This window comes from Amphiura filiformis, chromosome 5 (assembly GCF_039555335.1).
Source record: "Amphiura filiformis chromosome 5, Afil_fr2py, whole genome shotgun sequence".
In the NCBI taxonomy this organism is placed as follows: domain Eukaryota; kingdom Metazoa; phylum Echinodermata; class Ophiuroidea; order Amphilepidida; family Amphiuridae; genus Amphiura; species Amphiura filiformis.
In genome coordinates this window covers 25,292,508-25,309,778 of record NC_092632.1, presented here as the reverse complement: position 1 = coordinate 25,309,778, position 17,271 = coordinate 25,292,508, and the positions used below count along the sequence as shown (strand labels likewise).

General features: G+C 38.1%; 1 protein-coding gene and 1 pseudogene across 1 annotated transcript in view; one reads left to right on the top strand and one right to left on the bottom strand.

Moving 5' to 3' along the window:
• The window catches only part of LOC140152853 (pyruvate carboxylase, mitochondrial-like), a 43,186-nt gene extending 35,081 nt beyond the window's left edge, over nt 1–8,105 (bottom strand). Inside the window, 1 exon segment of the mRNA XM_072175377.1 lies at nt 7,992–8,105. The gene's annotated coding sequence lies outside the window, so the exon portion shown is untranslated.
• Nucleotides 8,106–10,569: 2,464 nt separating this feature from the next.
• Nucleotides 10,570–17,271, top strand: part of LOC140152850 (ATP-binding cassette sub-family C member 9-like) — a 67,148-nt pseudogene continuing 60,446 nt past the window's right edge.

The following is a 17,271-nucleotide window of genomic DNA, read 5'->3' as shown; positions in this document are numbered from 1 at the left end:
TTCAAAGTAATATACACACAAAGAACATGTAGTCCACCTATACTGACCTATATCTTATAGCAGTCAGCAGTGTTGAAATAAACACTTATCCTCTTGTCCTCTTGTACAAAAATCACTGGGAACAACCATATCAATTGAGCTATGTACTTATCCCGTGGACAACCACTATATTTTACCTTGATTGATTGATTTTATTCGATTAAAATTCAACATAAAATGACAGTAAAACAGAATATACCCCCGGTACAATATAACTTTAAATTACAAATACAATGTATCAAACAATGCTGAATTAAAATCTTGGATTACCCAAGAAAGCCTCCAAAAGGGGGCTTATTTCCATTGGGGCCATATTGTACAAATCATGATTGATAAAAATATAAAATTTTGACTTTTTACTTCATGTTTGATTGTAATTTGTATCCTTAAAGCGAGATCTATAGACCATACTACTAGCACAGTATTATAATATGATGTGATGTCTACTTGTTCAGCATGTCCAGTTCTGAACATTTTTAATTAACCATTTCACTAAGTTACCCAATAGTGGCAGTGCTTGAGATCTGCCTGATCAGAATGGCGAATTTTGAAGCTTGCACAGGTTCAGCGGATTTTCCAGAACAAAAGACATCAAACAAATTTGACTTTTTGCACTCAAAAATATGGCACATTTTGGGGACAACCAAAATGTTTTGAGGACATGCTGAATTTAAGCTTTGGTTATCCTCGGGACAACCGCCATACAATGTAATTTTCCTTATTTCGTACACTGTCTTATAGAGTGTCTAACCTTCCCTGGGGGAGGGATTTCTTTACGGTACAACATGTTTTTTAGACCTGGGATTGGTTGATAAAAATGTCATTTTCTGAGGTTTTCGCATGAAATTCCCCAAACTTTCAGCTTTCTTTTACTTTTTATTTGATAAAAATTGAACATTCCGTTCAACTTTTACAAATGAAAAACTGTCAACAGAAAATGTGAAAATAATCCATAATGAGTGTTATCCCATGCGTGCATTATATTTCTTATAAATGTATTTTATTGTTTTCAAGCACAGGGTGCGTGCAGCCACCTCTATTTCAAATTCAAGGACTTTTCAAGGACTTTCAAGTACCCAAAAATTAATTTTCAAGTACCTTTAAACAACCCAAAGATAGGTGTGTGTAAAAAAGTAGAAAAATACCCAGTGGTATAAAACTGACCACAAAGCCACAGTTTAGCCACTGGTCCATGGTTAACGAGGGCTGGGCGCCTGTAGTATCGCCTAGCGGCGGGGGTACAGGGGCACACTTAAAGGCCCCTGGTGGGGGTTGAGGAGGCGAAGCCCCCCGAAGCTAGAGGGTCTCTACACTGTAAAAACCCATATAAGCCCTTCACAGAAGACACATTTTATAGAAAAACAACAATAACTAGACTTAGCTGTGGTCTAAGACCACAAACAGCCGTGTTGTGACCCCTTAATGACCTTTGACCCCAAAATATATGAAAACCCCATAGACATTGGCTAATGTCAATGTATGTGTGCATGTGGCATCACTTTGCCATGTTATTTGTGGCAGAAGAGGCATTTAGAAGGAATTTCGTTTTAGACGGAAGTGACCCCTAAATGACCTTTAAAAAAAAAAAAAAAAAATACCAGAGATACACTGGATAACCACAATTCATATGTGAACATACCGTTACTGTCCAATGTTTTGTTTAGCTAATAAATATTTTTGAAGGTATTTCGTTTTATACCGAAGTGACCCTTTAATGACCTATGATCCCAAATCTGTGTACACCACGTAGACACTGGGTAATGACAATGCATGTGTGCAAGTGGCGTCACTGTCCTACGTAATTTGTGGGTGAAGATGCATTTTAAGGGTGTTTCGTTTTATACCGGAAGTGACCCCTTAATGACCTTTGACCCAAATTTAAAAAATACCATATATAAACTGGGTAAGAACAATTCAGGTGTGAACATACCGTTACTGTCCTATGTTTTGTTTAGCTAATAAATTTTTTTGAAGGTATTTTGTTTTATACCGGAAGTGACCCCTTAATGACCTTTGACCCCAAATCTGTGTACACCCTATAGACACTGGGTTATAACAATTCATATGTGCAAGTGGCGTCACTGTCCTACGTAATTTGTGGGAGAAGATATGCATTTTAAAGGTATTTCGTTTTATACCGGAAATGACCCCTTAATGACCTTTGACCCAAATTAAAAAAATACCACATAACTAGGTAAGAACAATTCATGTGTGAACATACCGTTACTGTCCTATGTTTTGTTTAGCTAATAAATTTTTTTGAAGGTATTTCGTTTTATACCGGAAGTGACCCCTTAATGACCTTTGACCCCAAATCTGTGTACACCACATAGACACTGGGTAATAACAATTCATGTGTGCAAGTGGCGCACTGTCATACTGTCATGTCAAGTTGTGGGAGAAGATGCATTTTTAGTTGAAATCACATGTTTACCCCTGCGTGACCTTTGACCCCACAAGTTTCATGTGACATGTAGGGGCACGGTCAATGATCATTGTGACCAAGTTAGGTGAAAATCGATGTAAGCATGTGAGTGCTAGAGCAAATGTAATGGTTGACAGAAGAAAGAACCTGTAAGAAAAAAGACACAGCCGTGACTAACGTCACGGCTGTGTAAAGAACAAGGTGAAAATGAAGCCCTAGGCTTTTTTATACACTTTGAGGAGGAATTTATACTCCATATCTAGCAACAATTTCAACACATGATGACTACAACCTTTGAAAAAATGTGAAAAAACATTCTGGGACCTGTTTTTATAAGTTTGAAAAATATGCTTCCTTCACACAGAAAATGTGCTTTTAAAAATACAGTTTCCTATACTTTTGTACATTTAACGATCATTCGTTGAAGCGATTTTTTGGCTTTATAACAATGCCTATGTTACTGATAGGACATTGATATGATGCACAAAGGTGAAAATTTAAAAAAAAATCCATTTTTTTCTTAATTTTTTGGCGACTTTGGAGAACCTCTAGACCTATTCTGAAGGTTTGCATTTGAGGAGGGATTTATACTCTATCTGGCAACAATTTCAACACATATTTGATGACTACAACCTTTGAAAAAATGTGAAAAAACATTCTGTTTAAATACATGTTTGAAAAATATGATTCCTTCACATATAGAAAATGTGCTTTTAAAAATGCACTTTCCTATACTTTTGTTACATGAGAGACATTCTTCAAAGTTTATTTTTGGCCTAATAACATGGCCTACATGGCCGAAATTGATATAGGTAATGCGCAATATAAAAGCGATGATTCATCAAATTAATGGGCATGAAGAATACATTGTATGATAAAAATAATGTGTATAATTTGGTATGTTAAACATACAGAGTGATTGATGTCACTATAAATTGGGACTAAAATAGTAGGCCTATCCCAAGGGAAATACATAAACACACTCTGCACCCACCCCCACCCAACCTCCCTCACCCCACCCCCAAGGCCACCAGTTTTTGGCTTTCTTTACTCAAGAGCTTTAATTTATATATAAAATGATGCAGTTTGATGGCAAATTTGAATTCACCTGTAATAATGAGGTATTTAAGTTTTATTTGTTTGGCATCCCAATTGACTCATTCTGAGTGATACTGCAATGTAAAACAAACCCAAGTGCACTGTTTTCCATGGGCGACTGTAGTGTAGGCCCATTCGTTTCATGTACTATACCATTCAGACCATACTACAGTCTGTCCACTTAGAAGTACAAACCAAATTTGTGGCATCGGGGTCGATGCTTTAAGTCATCACGCTAAAGCGACGCTTATATTTGGTCTCATGTACCCATACCTAGTGTATGGGTACATGGTATAACCATGCATTCAAACAGGCACGGATAGAGCTGTCAAAGAGTGTATATTTCAAAACATGATCAACTGCACCAGTTATAAAAATTCCCACACACATACCACTTTTAAAATGCACTCAAACTCCTTATTCCATATCTGAAAAATATGATCCCCAATTTGTACTTACTTTATTGAAAAGTCTAAATATCCACATGACAAATTCAGCTGTACATGTCCATTGTATATGTTCACAACATGACCCAAAATCATAACCTTTCGACACATGCACAAGGCCTTGATAGCACTGCCATGTGCAGTCAATAGCCCAATTCATGCTGAACAAGAGACTGGTTGAGACTGAGTCCACATGTTCATTCACATGTCAGCACATGCTTCAACTGCTGATGTGTCATATTTAGCAATGTCATGATATCAACCTCATAGTCACAGTCTCTGTTCTGTGGGGTATTACCGTATTGGTAGAATAACACATGTCTTTATGAAAGGTCAAAAGTTGGGGATTGTTTTGTCAGACATTTTGAGAGCCAGATTTGATCAACACCATTTGAAGCATGGTGTAGCTTACAAGCAGGACACATAATTTCAGGATATTGACTACAAATTTGGACCAATAAATTTCCAGAGACATAATACAACCAAGGAAGCTTACTTCAAAGATGTTTAGGGCAACAGTGACATGGTAAGTGAAATAGTTCTAGGGAAGAATACCTTGGTGTACATTTGAAATGTAATTTCTGGTCTTTGTACATTAGACGTTCACTTTTCGTATCTCTTTCCTTGTTGGAAAGGTATAACCAGCGTTCAAAATTTTGTTGTCCGCCGTTGCCGGGACAACTAAAAAGTCGCCGGACAACTCGTGAGGCCTACGGACAACCAAAAACTTAGACGGACAACCAGAAATTGTAATCTGGTTGTCCGTGGGACAACCATTTATTTTTCCTAAATTCGAACACTGGGTATAACGTTGAGGAGATAGGAACATGTACCGTCATCCGGGACCTACTCTGCCATGTTTGGCTGACTGAGTAACGGTACATGAACACAGTCTTTTGTGCCTATGTAAATTAGTCATTGTGTAAAGCTGTGTTTATAGCCATGGGTTGCTCATCATCAGACTGAACCCTTGTCGTTAACTGCACAAGTTATGTGTGCAATTCTAGAGAACGTTGACCGACAGAGGGTACGTGTCAATAATAGGCTATGTGTCGCTTTTGAAAAACAGCGAATCATGCGCATGCTCAGCAATTAAATATGACGGCGATTTAGTACACTGATCATGCGTGCGATTTAGGTTTCTGCAAAAGCGATTAAAGTATAAATGCATCTTTAGAAATGACCGGCGATTGTGTGTTCTCAAGTGGGTTTTATCATGTTAATTAGTGACCTGGCACACATTTGTATTGGTTCGATCAAGCATTGAAATGATTTCATTTTTTGTACTGGATCGTTCAAGTATGTCCAACAAATTTTTCAATGTAAGTGCCTCTGGCCCTAGTGGAAGTAAAAACGGATACTATGGCCAGAGTTCTAGGGCTATTGTACATGGACTTCATGTCTCCCTATTCCACACATGATATAAAGCAACGCGTGGTGCACTCGGCAAGTACAAATCGCGCAGCAGTTGGCACGCCAAAGAAGCATTGCATTGAAATAATTAAATTATTCTCATACCTTCAGTTTCCGAGGGGTTGGTACAATTTGTGACCCTACTTTTCATACCCGACTTTTCATACCCCACCTGACCCGACTTATTTTTAAAGTTTTGTTAGATATTCGCAGTTTATTCCGTTGGTAATCAAATATTAAGCAAATACCATACACATTTCCTTAATATTATTGATAAAGAACAGCGTTTTCAAGCATTTTCTTATCTCAAATTTCAAAAAGCCTCGCTCAGCCATATTTAGATACAAAATTGTGATTAGTATTGATTGAGTTTTGAGCCCTGTGCAATTCTAATCGCCTGGACTAAGGGATTGTTCAGAAATACTTTGGGTTGGCAAAATGGAGGAGTCAAAAAATTTTTATGTCTTCAAAAAGGGGAGTCAAAAAAGTTTTTGCTCCTGATAGGGGGCGGGGGTCAAAAAAGTTTTAACAAGAAAATACCAAAATAACAAGAACATACAATATTTCTTTTTGGAAGCTCGAAGACTTTACATTTATCCAGTCTCTATAAGAAAAGAGTATATGTATATATTCCACTGATAATACCGGGTCAAAATGATGCAACCGACATTTTTTTTCGCCTTTGCCGCTGAAATTTATATTTTTCCACTGACCAAGAAAAATTACGCCCTGATAAACAAGTCTAAAGCACTAAAAATATTGAGTATGTGCCCAGATGTTTCTCTCAATTTCCCTTTCTTGTGTTATTTTTATTTAATTATTGGTTCTAAGAATGAAACATGAAAATATTAGAATGCAAACAATGAAATTAAACTTCATACAAGTCACCCTATAAAACCTGCATGTTTCAGTGTAGGAAATAGGCCTAAAGGCCTATAAATTAAAAAAATGTACAACCATTAAACTTAGTGCATACTTGTTATAATGTAAATTGGGATTGTGATCGTTACTGCACAAATCATAAGTTGTTTTTTAAATTCTTGGAAAGGGTTGATCTACATGTAAAAGGTTTTGTATGTCCAAAGATGGGGGGTCAAAAAAGTTTCAGGTTCTCTGGAAAACTGTCCACGTACGTAAAGCCTGTGTGTTGATACTAACTGTTCAGGTAAGCACGTATATGGAAGGAAGGAAGAGGGGGTCAATGTTCTGAACACTCCCTAAACCTGGTTATAAAGTATGCCCACGCCAATCAATAAGTGTTTGCTTATATCACAATGCATTGACCAATTAAGCCTTGATATGCTAACTTGATTGAACTTGCTTGAAGCAACTGAGCGGTACACTGAAGTCAATACTCAATTAATCTCAAATATTGGTAGCAGTGAAAGGGCTGAATAACATGCAATGACAATATTGCGTTTATAATGTCACCATGCGTAGATCTTAATGTGACAGACAGATATACTTCCTCATGAAAAGGTAACTTATGAACGACTGGTTTGGAGATTATGGCTGCGCATTTAGGAAGGGCGATGTTTATAAATAATAATTTCTAAATCATAATTTTTCACCAATTACAATGATTTAGCCTTTTCAATTCGATAGACTTCATTTACACTTTATTTAGTATTCATTGAAATTGATTTATCATAACGATAAAAAGGTTGGGTCAAGTGGGGTATGAAAAGTCGGGTATGAGAAGTAGGGTCACAAATTGTACCAACCCGTTTCTGAGGTCTATTACTTTGTACTTCTATGTGGACCACAGAATTAGAGAAGGAGAACCGGACTCCCTATACCGCCACGCATAATCGCTACCGTCAGCTATGGGGAGAAAATTGGGGTATTCGGGTCCTTGCCGACGGTGCGAGACGAACGAAAACAACTCTGCGCCTCATCTGAAGCGCCTTGGTACTCGCGGCAGGTCGTGATCAAGTGCGTCTCTCAAATGCGCCCATCATCTATGTCGCGCTTGCATGACAACGAATGCCTCTAGCGCATTCCGAGGGAAACCGAATACCCCCAATTTTTGCTCCATGCCTGTAAGGCTGTATCAAGATGGCGGTCGAGTCCTGGTTCTCTGGTTTTAATTCTGTGATGTGGACAGACTGTAAAGTTTTATTCAGATTTCCTTTTACGAATTAAGCGTACTGCCAGCCGTCCAGCGCGTATTATAATTATTTGCACAAGGTCCAATGCACACGCTTGACGTCGCGCACGTATACGTGATGGTTAAAAGCTGTCAAAGGAAATCTGAATAAGACTTTAGACTCGCTTGCCAGTTCTATATACGCCGTACCTATCTATATTTAGACCAAACCATGTAGTAATGATGTACCATGTATACAACAACAACAACAACAACAACAACATGACAAAATATTAAAATAGGCTATAATTGCACTGACAATCATCTAAATCTAAATGCCAAAATGATTGGATTGGGCTGGTGGTTTGTCTGCATGATCTGTTGATAACTTGACGCAAACTTAACAAACCAACCAACATAATTGAATATAAGGCTAAGAATAAACCTCACATGACATTTGAAACGAAAAATTAACACTTACCACAACGTTTGCCTGGTTTATTTCGCGAACGGGCTGACACGACACGACCCAGGCACATGCTCCGTTATTGATTATTCAAGGTTACTTGAGTTCTTGGTACAAAATTTTGCGTTGTTTATTAATTGTACATTAGCTATTTCAGCTCTACAATTTTTCCAACAAAAGTTCAAAATATATTTGTTGCCAAATGTCCAAGCTTGGGATATTTTCTTGTAAAAATGAACAAAATCACAACTTCTTCTTCACAAACTGGCAAAAAATATTTATCAAAATTATTTTATGCGTGAAAATTACTGCCCAGCGCAGTACCGTTTTCAATGACCCAGTGAATGACCCAAGAACATGTACACGTTGAGCACGTACAAATTTCCCACAATACTCAGTATAGCAAGCCACAAGGAACAAAACGCGAGAAGTCGGAATAGCACGCCACAAGGGTCAAAATGCGTTACTACAAGCTGTCATTCGGGGAACAATGAGTGGCGGCAATATAAGGCCAGGGGACAGAATGGAACTGGGCATGTAGATTTACCTTTGGGTTCCTATGAGTATAGGCCTAATTTGAGAATAGGCCAAAATCTGCACTGATTCACCCCTGACCCGTGCATCAGGTGAAAACTCATGTTTTTCTCATGAACATTTATTGAAATTTGGCGTTTCAAATGTTCCACTCAGTGTGGTATACAACGTCACTTGATTAATTCGCCAGTTTTCTGATGATATCTTCGGAAATACACCAATTTGGAACTCCTAATTTCACTATGTTAATGAGAAAAATAGGATCTCTCACTTGATGATATTACATCGATCTTAGTATAAAATCACTGTAGACTATGATCATGATTATCACGCTGTATAAATGTAATTCCATATTAAAGGAATTAGTCCCGTTTAAAAAGAAACAATTAGGCCTACGTGTTCTTTTTGCATGAATGTTTGAAAGGGGTGACATTTTATGTTCAAAATGTTTTCAGGTCACCTTCCTTTAAAAGCCATAAATAATGAGGTTAATTTTGTGTGACGTGTCAGTGGCTAACCGGGAGGGCACGTGCCCTGGGCGCCGCCTTTTGGAGTCTCCGAATTGCCTCTAAAAATTTACTATAGGCCTATGGAATCACAAATTGCATTGAATGTTTTTATTCATGCCTCGAACGTGGTGGTGGTGGGGGGGGGGCGATTTTTGGCAAAGATGTTTTGGGCACCCAGCCCTTATTTTAGCAAAGGTTTTTTGCCGGGGTTTTTGGCATCGAAAGGTTAAGGGGGAGGGCTTAAAATTTTTGGCACGGCCAAAGGGGGCGGGGAAAGCTATTTTTGGCAGACCAACCACTCCGGGGGTACACATATTTGAACAGCCCCTTTATAAGCTTTTATAGTGAAACACGTTTTAAGCAAGTTCCTGGAATTCCTGGAACAGAGCAATTAGTTTGGTGACTATTTTAAAGTTTGTCCATAAATGTTAACTGTAAAAATTTATGTTTTCATACACAGAGCTACACAGGTGTAATCCGTTCTTCGATCTTTTGTTGGCAAACCATTGAATCGAACGCAACTTGTCTGATAGGCCTACACCGAGGGCATACACTGCAAAAAACAGTGTCTAGAGACTTTAAACACTATCCTAGACTATTCCTCGATTTGTAAACATAAAAATGCTATCATGTTTGACATAGGCCTAATGATTGATGTTTCAGTATGTTAAAATGTGTTTTATACAAGCGAGGATCTATGATAGGACAACGTGTTTAATCTCTAGACACTCTGTTTTTCGCAGTAGGCCTATACAATATTGAGCTCTATTCATTTTTACCTAGATAACATTTTTGACTATGTAGCCAAAGCTCCGGAAGATTTTAGCTGATTTTAATAATGAGTTGAACTCAGGTATAGGCCTCCCTTAAAATTATGAATTTTACCTTAGAATTGTGAATTTTATCCTAAAATTATGATTTTTACCCTAAAATAACGATTTTTCTCTTAAACTATTGGGGGGGGCTATTAGGTGCAATAATTAGGCCTATGTGTACCCGGTCTGCCAAAAATCGCTTGCCCCCCTTTCGACGTGCCAAAAAATCTTTGCCCCCCCTTTCGACGTTCCAAAAACCTTTGCCCCCCCCTTTCGACGTGCCAAAAATCTTTGCCCCCCCCCTTTGCTAACTAAGATTTTGGGGAACCCTAATCTATAACCTTAAATTGTCTTATCACTGCGAGCGTAACGAGCAGGACTTTTGCATATTTGAACGTATTCCTAATGTTTTCCTACACCTTTTTACGATGCCCAAAATATCTGTGCCAAAAATCGCTTGCCCCCCTTTCGAACTGCCAAAAAAATGCTTGCCCCCCCCCCCCTTTGGCCTGCCAAAAAATCTTTGCCCCCATAATTCACCACCCCGGGGGTAAACATAATTATTGCACCACCCCTTAGGTCAGCACCAAAATTATTGGGGGCTGGGCCCCACAGGTTCCGGCTCCGAGCTCCGCTGTGTAGTTGTTCCGATTTTATTTGGGACACACTAAGGTATTGAACTTTTACCATCCCCTCGCCTCGCACGTGAAACTTTAACACATGTGGCGTGCAAATAATTGGCGTCAGCGTCACTATACTATTGCATTTTATATAGGGAAGTACCCACAAGTGCAAGTGTACCGTACCGGCGGTCGTGGTGACCGCGCAGGTGTAGTTCAAGTTCATCGGCTACCACGCACCATCGAATGACTCGTATATCGAGAGAGCCAGCTATATCATTTTAGAATATAGTAAACTATATACATTGTAGTTTTTACAACATAACACTATATCTCCATCGGTCGGTTTTTATACTACTACAATGTAGGCCTATGTGACCTGACCATATATAGGCTACGAGTTTACTTTTGTGTTTCACATCACAGGAATTTGTGAAAGGGCTTTCGTTCCTAGCCGGTTCTACTCAAAAGCTACAGAAGAGAGGCGTGAGTACTATATAGTATTAACAAGACCCATTCAGTGATCGCAAAGAAAAAGTAAAAAAAAATTGTTTAGGCCTATAGGGCCTAAATTGCTTAAAAGTGAAGAATAAGTCATTCAAATTGTCATTTGGTATTTTTGAAAAATTTGGCAAACAACAAAGAAAACAGCAATATTGACGAAGTTGAAGCCCTGATGCAAATTCTTTGGTAAGGTGCCCAGTCTCTCCCAGCACTTACAGCAGTGACACACTTTTGTTACTGCTACAAGTAAGGAGTGTTCATAAATACTCTGGTGGGGGGGGCTGGAAAATATGTAGGGGGTCAAAAAATTTTAGGAGGTCTGAATAGGGGGGGTAAAAAGTTTTGGGTGTATGAACAGGGGGGGTTAAAAAGTTTTTCGGCATGTAGAGGGGGGGGGGGGGTAAAAAAATTTCTCGCTGCGCGCGCAAATGTTCCCGTATTAATCCATAACAAAAGTACATTTGATCCAGTGTTAAAAATTGTCGTCTATAACTTAATTTTGAGGTTTGTGTCAGTTCTTTCTGGTCAGCTCTTTAAATCACTAAAAGCTGCAATATCTTTGCTCTTCTTTAGTGTTGACAATTTTTACAATAATGTTTCATGTAGTACAGATTATTCATTTATTATCACTAATATATACAACTAAATCATGTTGTATTATAATTATAGGCGGAGGAGGCTTGGGGAAACGGGGTACACGTCCTCCCCTCTATTTTTTTTCTATGGGGGGACATCTCCTAAAAATCCTTAAAGAAGAAAAAATAAAGCAATAATAATTGCCATGTGCAACTTTTTTTAGCACATCGAAAAGCACCATGTTTTGGGCCCAAATAGGGTAAAATTGCAAAATTTTGCGCTATGCGAACTGGCCCATCAATTTAAGAGCAAAACACACCATTTCGGCAGTAGTGTAGACAGGGGGCGGAAGGGCCCCTGACAAAAAATGAAAGAGAAAAGTGCCCCTCTGACAAAAAAGGAGATTAGCATGGACAAATGAAAATTATACGATGCAACAAACAATGCAATGCATGCTATAGGGCCTAGACAATATTCCATATAAATTCAACCCGATCATGGGCCAAAATAGTGTAAAATACAAAATGTTTGCACGCTGTGTGCCCACATTGTCACAATAAAGGCATTTTCATCCCATCATGGGCGAAATACACAATTTTTGCACGCGTATTGTCCCAATAAAGCCTTTTTTTGAAGCTCAAATACATGTACAGTCTCCCTAAAAAACAAAACCGGTATATGTATTTGCAACTGCAATTTATTTTCTCGTCTGTGTCCCCGAAATTTTATTCACCCCCCGACCAAGAAAACTTGCTACGCCCCTGTATTTGGGGCTAAAATACATAGGCGTAGTAAACATATAGGCGTAGATCCCGGGGGATGGCACATTCGACCATCTCCCCAATGTTGACGCTTGTATGTGTGTTTCTGACCAAATTAAGCTCATATTTGGCCATTTTAGCCCCCAAAGTACAAATTTTTGCGCGCTTCGCGCCTATGTTATCCACTTTTACATCAAATTTCATTCGTTTAGCTTCCACATTTCCACATCAATGACATGCGTACAATTTTATTGCACTTGAATACAAATTTTAATACCATTAATGCCATTTGAATGGTAGTAGAATTGAATTAGTAGAATGGTACATTATGATGGGGGGGGGGTCAAAATAGTTTTGAACCTAATATGAGGGGGGTCAAAAAAGTTTTAGGTCCATTAAGAGTGGGGGTCAAAAAGTTTTGGGTTCGCGAAGAGGGGGTTAAAAAATTTTCGACATGAAAAAAATATTTTCCAGCCCCCCCCACCAAAGTATTTATGAACACTCCCTAACACACACCAGTCCATATCTTGGCGGCGCCCTTCAAATGAGGTCAATTTGAGGTCACATTTTAAAATGTTACTGCATCATGGAATAATTGGTAGGAAACGGCACTATCTCATTAGCATGAGCTGCACTGTTATTTAAATAGCGTATTGTTATTTAAATTTGGCCTCAGATCGTATAGATGGCGCTAGTCATGGCATGCAGATGGAGCCTGTTCGAACCAGTGGAAGTGTACAGGCATGTTTAATTGATGCATAAATCACCGTTCTGTATATAGGTATAAACTGGTATATTTTGTACACGATTTCTTTATACAACAATGGGGGTGATATTAAATGTATTAAGTTTATAAAATGTGACATTTACGTGCCTTTTTATTGTCTGTAGTGCAGAGCTCTGCCGACTGAAGCAGCTTGAAGCAACCAGCGTGGCCGTCCCTGGCTTCATATCAAGGGGGTGACACTAAATTCACGGTTGTTCTATTAGCAACGCAAAATCTATGAAAAATTCAGCTGGTTTACTAGCTAGAAAGTGAGGCCAGTTATCGATCCGTTATAGCTCGTTATGAATAATTCATGTTCGACCCCTTGGATCATGTTAATTGAGTTTGGCAAATAACAACGTTGTTAGTTTTGCGAACTTTGCCTGTTCAATGAGAGTATAGCGCGCCCCCAATACATCTGGGCACAAAACAGGCGAAAACGATCCAGTTTAATGAAATGGCGGACGGGTATTCCCATCAGGCACCAGTGATATGTTTTTTCAAAGAAAGTCTACTAATTTGATATGAAATGACATTTTGCAATAGCAAAGTCAAAATTAGGACTTGCTGTCAATAATATGAAGGAAATATGTGACAGAGGAATGAACCTTTGATACCCGACCTGACCTTCCATCATGGCGCCTTATTCGTCTTTATGTATTTCTATTATGCTCCCAAGTAAAATAAAATACCACTCTGCTCTGAGCAGACAATGTTACTTAGCTCCCAGCATGAATTATTGATTTTATACGGAAGTAAAGAAATGCACAGTGTATGTGCATGATGTGCAAGCATACTCCAAATATTTACGGTAAATCTGAATAGTGGTCACATGTTAACATATCATGTGCTCGGAAATCACGTGGCAACATTTTAAGATTTCAGGCTTGTTTACTAGTTAATTCCCACCTGTACCCTTTATTATTTATCTTTGTTAATTAACACATATTTTAAATGCTGATAAATCGTGGTTGGCTACCCATGATATCTGTTAAATTCAATGTTTTATGAATATAATTCTACCACGCAGAGGGGGTCACGCAGCAGAATTTCACATCACCTGACTTAGCTCATTTCGAAGCTCTGCTCTTCAAATTCATGTAAATTTCAAAGTTTATACATTTAATATATTTAATATGATACTAATTTTTTGTTATAACCAACTGGTACACGAAATATACTAGCTTATTACCTATACAGAAAGGTGATTATCAGCCTTCACTCAGCAAATTGACATGCCCGGCATATGCAGCCATTCTCCGTCTGGATAACATGACTGTCGCCCTCAATACGTCTGGGCGCAAATTTAAATAACAATACGCTATTTACATATCAATGCGGCCTCATGCTAATTAAAGCTGCCCCATCCAGGAGTTCATCTATGCTGTAGCTGTAGTGTTGCCAGTTGTTGGACTTGGGTGGATCTAAACTCAAAAATGGGTTATTAACCTATCCAAGTATAAACTTAGTGCAGCTCAAACCAGCCTCAAAAGGGGCTTAATTTTGCACCCATTCCATCACATATCCCTGTTGATGATTTCATCGACGCTACAGAGAGACCATGAACACGCTTACCTAAACCAGAAGCTGCCCAACTCCAAGCTGAAGTTGTAGCTGTTGTAGGCAGTCCTCAGAAAGTGAACTCACAAATTGGCGTCCAATATGATATCATTATTAAATATCGATTACAAAATAGGTACAATGCCCAACGAATGTAAAGTGTGCAACCAAGTATCATCAAACAGCTTAACAATACAGGAACCCTTTATAATTTAAGTGACCCGCATAGCCTTGTTGTTGCTTGAGAAATGTGTGAACAATATTTTAGAAGATATACGTTCACATAAGCCTTGTTGTTGCTTGAGAAATAAGCAGGATTTTTTTTATCTGAAAGGTACCACCTATACAGGATTTTGTTAAAAGAATACACCCTTTATAATTTAAATCATTTTCCAATATTATATAGTCCTGATGCACATCAATCGAGGAAACGCGCTTTGCTAAACAATGGGATCAATCAAATGACTCTTCCGCATCAACTATCGTTTTTGACTAAACGTTCGCGCGATTCATTCTCTGACATGTCTGAAAAGGACCCCTTTTCTGGTCACGCATACACCATGGCCCTGTTGTTGCTTAAGAAATTTATGAACTATACTTTTATGAGGTATATTTTCACATATTGTTAACCCAAAGAGAAAGGTGTGAAAAAACATTCTTTGAGAGACTGAGAGTTTACTTCATATTTTTCTTCCATTCTTACAATGCAGCACATTATGTGTATTGTCCAATTGGAACGGTCCAAAAATGGGTCTATTTGTACAATCCCAATTATCTCAGTGACGCGTGAACGGATTTTGATGATTTGTGCACCAATGTAAAGAAAAAACGTCAAAACAAGTTTTGATTGTACTGCCGAAATTTTAAGTTAAGTCCCCCAATCCACAGGGCCTATGTTTATTGAGACACCCTGTATTGGAGAAATATTCATTTAGTTGAAGATATGCTACAGTACATAAAATAATGATAACCACATTCTTGGCATGTTGCTTTTTGCCGATCCATATGGCAACCTTGAAAAAATTTGATTTTGGTCCAAACCTGGAATGGAAATGTGTGATCTGATATTCAAAAGATACTGTATAACTTCTTATGGAGTGGAAAACCAGAAAAAAAATCAAACGTTCTGTTTTAATTGCACCAAAGGAAAACGGAGGAATAGAGATGGTAAATGTATTCAATACAGACAAAGCATTAAAGATAATGTGGCTACAAAGATTTTTGAGTGAAGGTTAGGGGCTATCATTTTCTTCGGATGGGAGGGGGGGGGGGGGCCCAAATTTACAAAAAGCCGCCGTCAATAAAATTGCGATTCTCCTATTTCGGCAACAAAAAAATTATGATCCCCCTACCACCACCGATACACCTTACCCCCTAAACAAGCTAAAATTGTATTTCCAAAAATGTATGACCCCCAGTATATTTGGGACCCCATTCCGAAGAAAATGATAGCACCCTTATGCACCATGGAAAGATGTCCCAAATTATTTCTTTAATAAAATGGGAGCTCCGGAGTTTCTGTTACAATGTAATAATGATGCTTCTTTTTTTCCTGCCAAATTTCCTCAGTTTTACAAAGAGGTCATTTTAACCTGGGAAAGTTTGAAAGACTAATAATAAAGAAATAATCAAATTTGAAAATGTATTGCATATGCCACTTAGTTATAATAAGTTGTTTTCAAAAGATGTAAACAAGTCTCTTGATAGAGCTCGTATAAGACTAAGAGTGATAATTATTAAAGATATATTAGATGATAAAGGTTCATTTTATTCATAAGAAAGAAAAGTTTTGAGAAAAATATGGTCGATGTATCGATTTTGTAACATATTACGATGTTAAAAATAATTTACCAAGGGAATGGAAATTAGAACTAAAGAAACTCTTTGATACACAGGATATTTCCTCCTGCTTGAGTAACACTGAACTCTTTCATTGTAACTTCCATTTTCAGATGTGACTCTACTAGGAGTACGCCAATGAGACTATCTGTATTATTAGTATTTTGCAATGACGTCCGAAGACGAAAACAGATGGTCCTGGTTTTGCAACGAAACCAACAAATCAAATGAGCCAGAGGAGGTTGGAGCACGCATGACCGAATGTTCAGTCAATTTTGCCGCCTTTTTGCTTCATCTTCTATTTGTGATCATTGGATGTCTTGTGCTTATATGGAGAAGATGGTGCTGTGTTTTCCGTGAGGTGACAACACCATATCTTATCAAATGGCCAGGCCATAACACAAGATGGGTGGTGTCATTTATATTGGTGGTACTATCTTTCGCTTCATTAGGAGAAGGAATTTTAACAGAGATGGTGAGAAAGGAACCAAGTCCTCAACTACAATTTTATCTTCCAGCATGTTTACTTCTTATTGCAACTATTATATCAGTGTTATATTACCAACTGGTTGAAAACTGGAAATCACCAGGACTACTGTGCTTACTTCTTGCATATTGGTTTTTCTGCATTGTTATATATGTTATGCGAATAACGCATCTCTTTCAAGAAAATGTGGCTGGTATTGATGCAGCTATACTATGGATCGCAGTTTGTATGTTGGTATCGTACGTACTGTTATTAGTAGTGGAAATTAATTTAGTCACTCTTAAGGTAGGTATCATTATAAAACAATATAATAGATAAAGACAC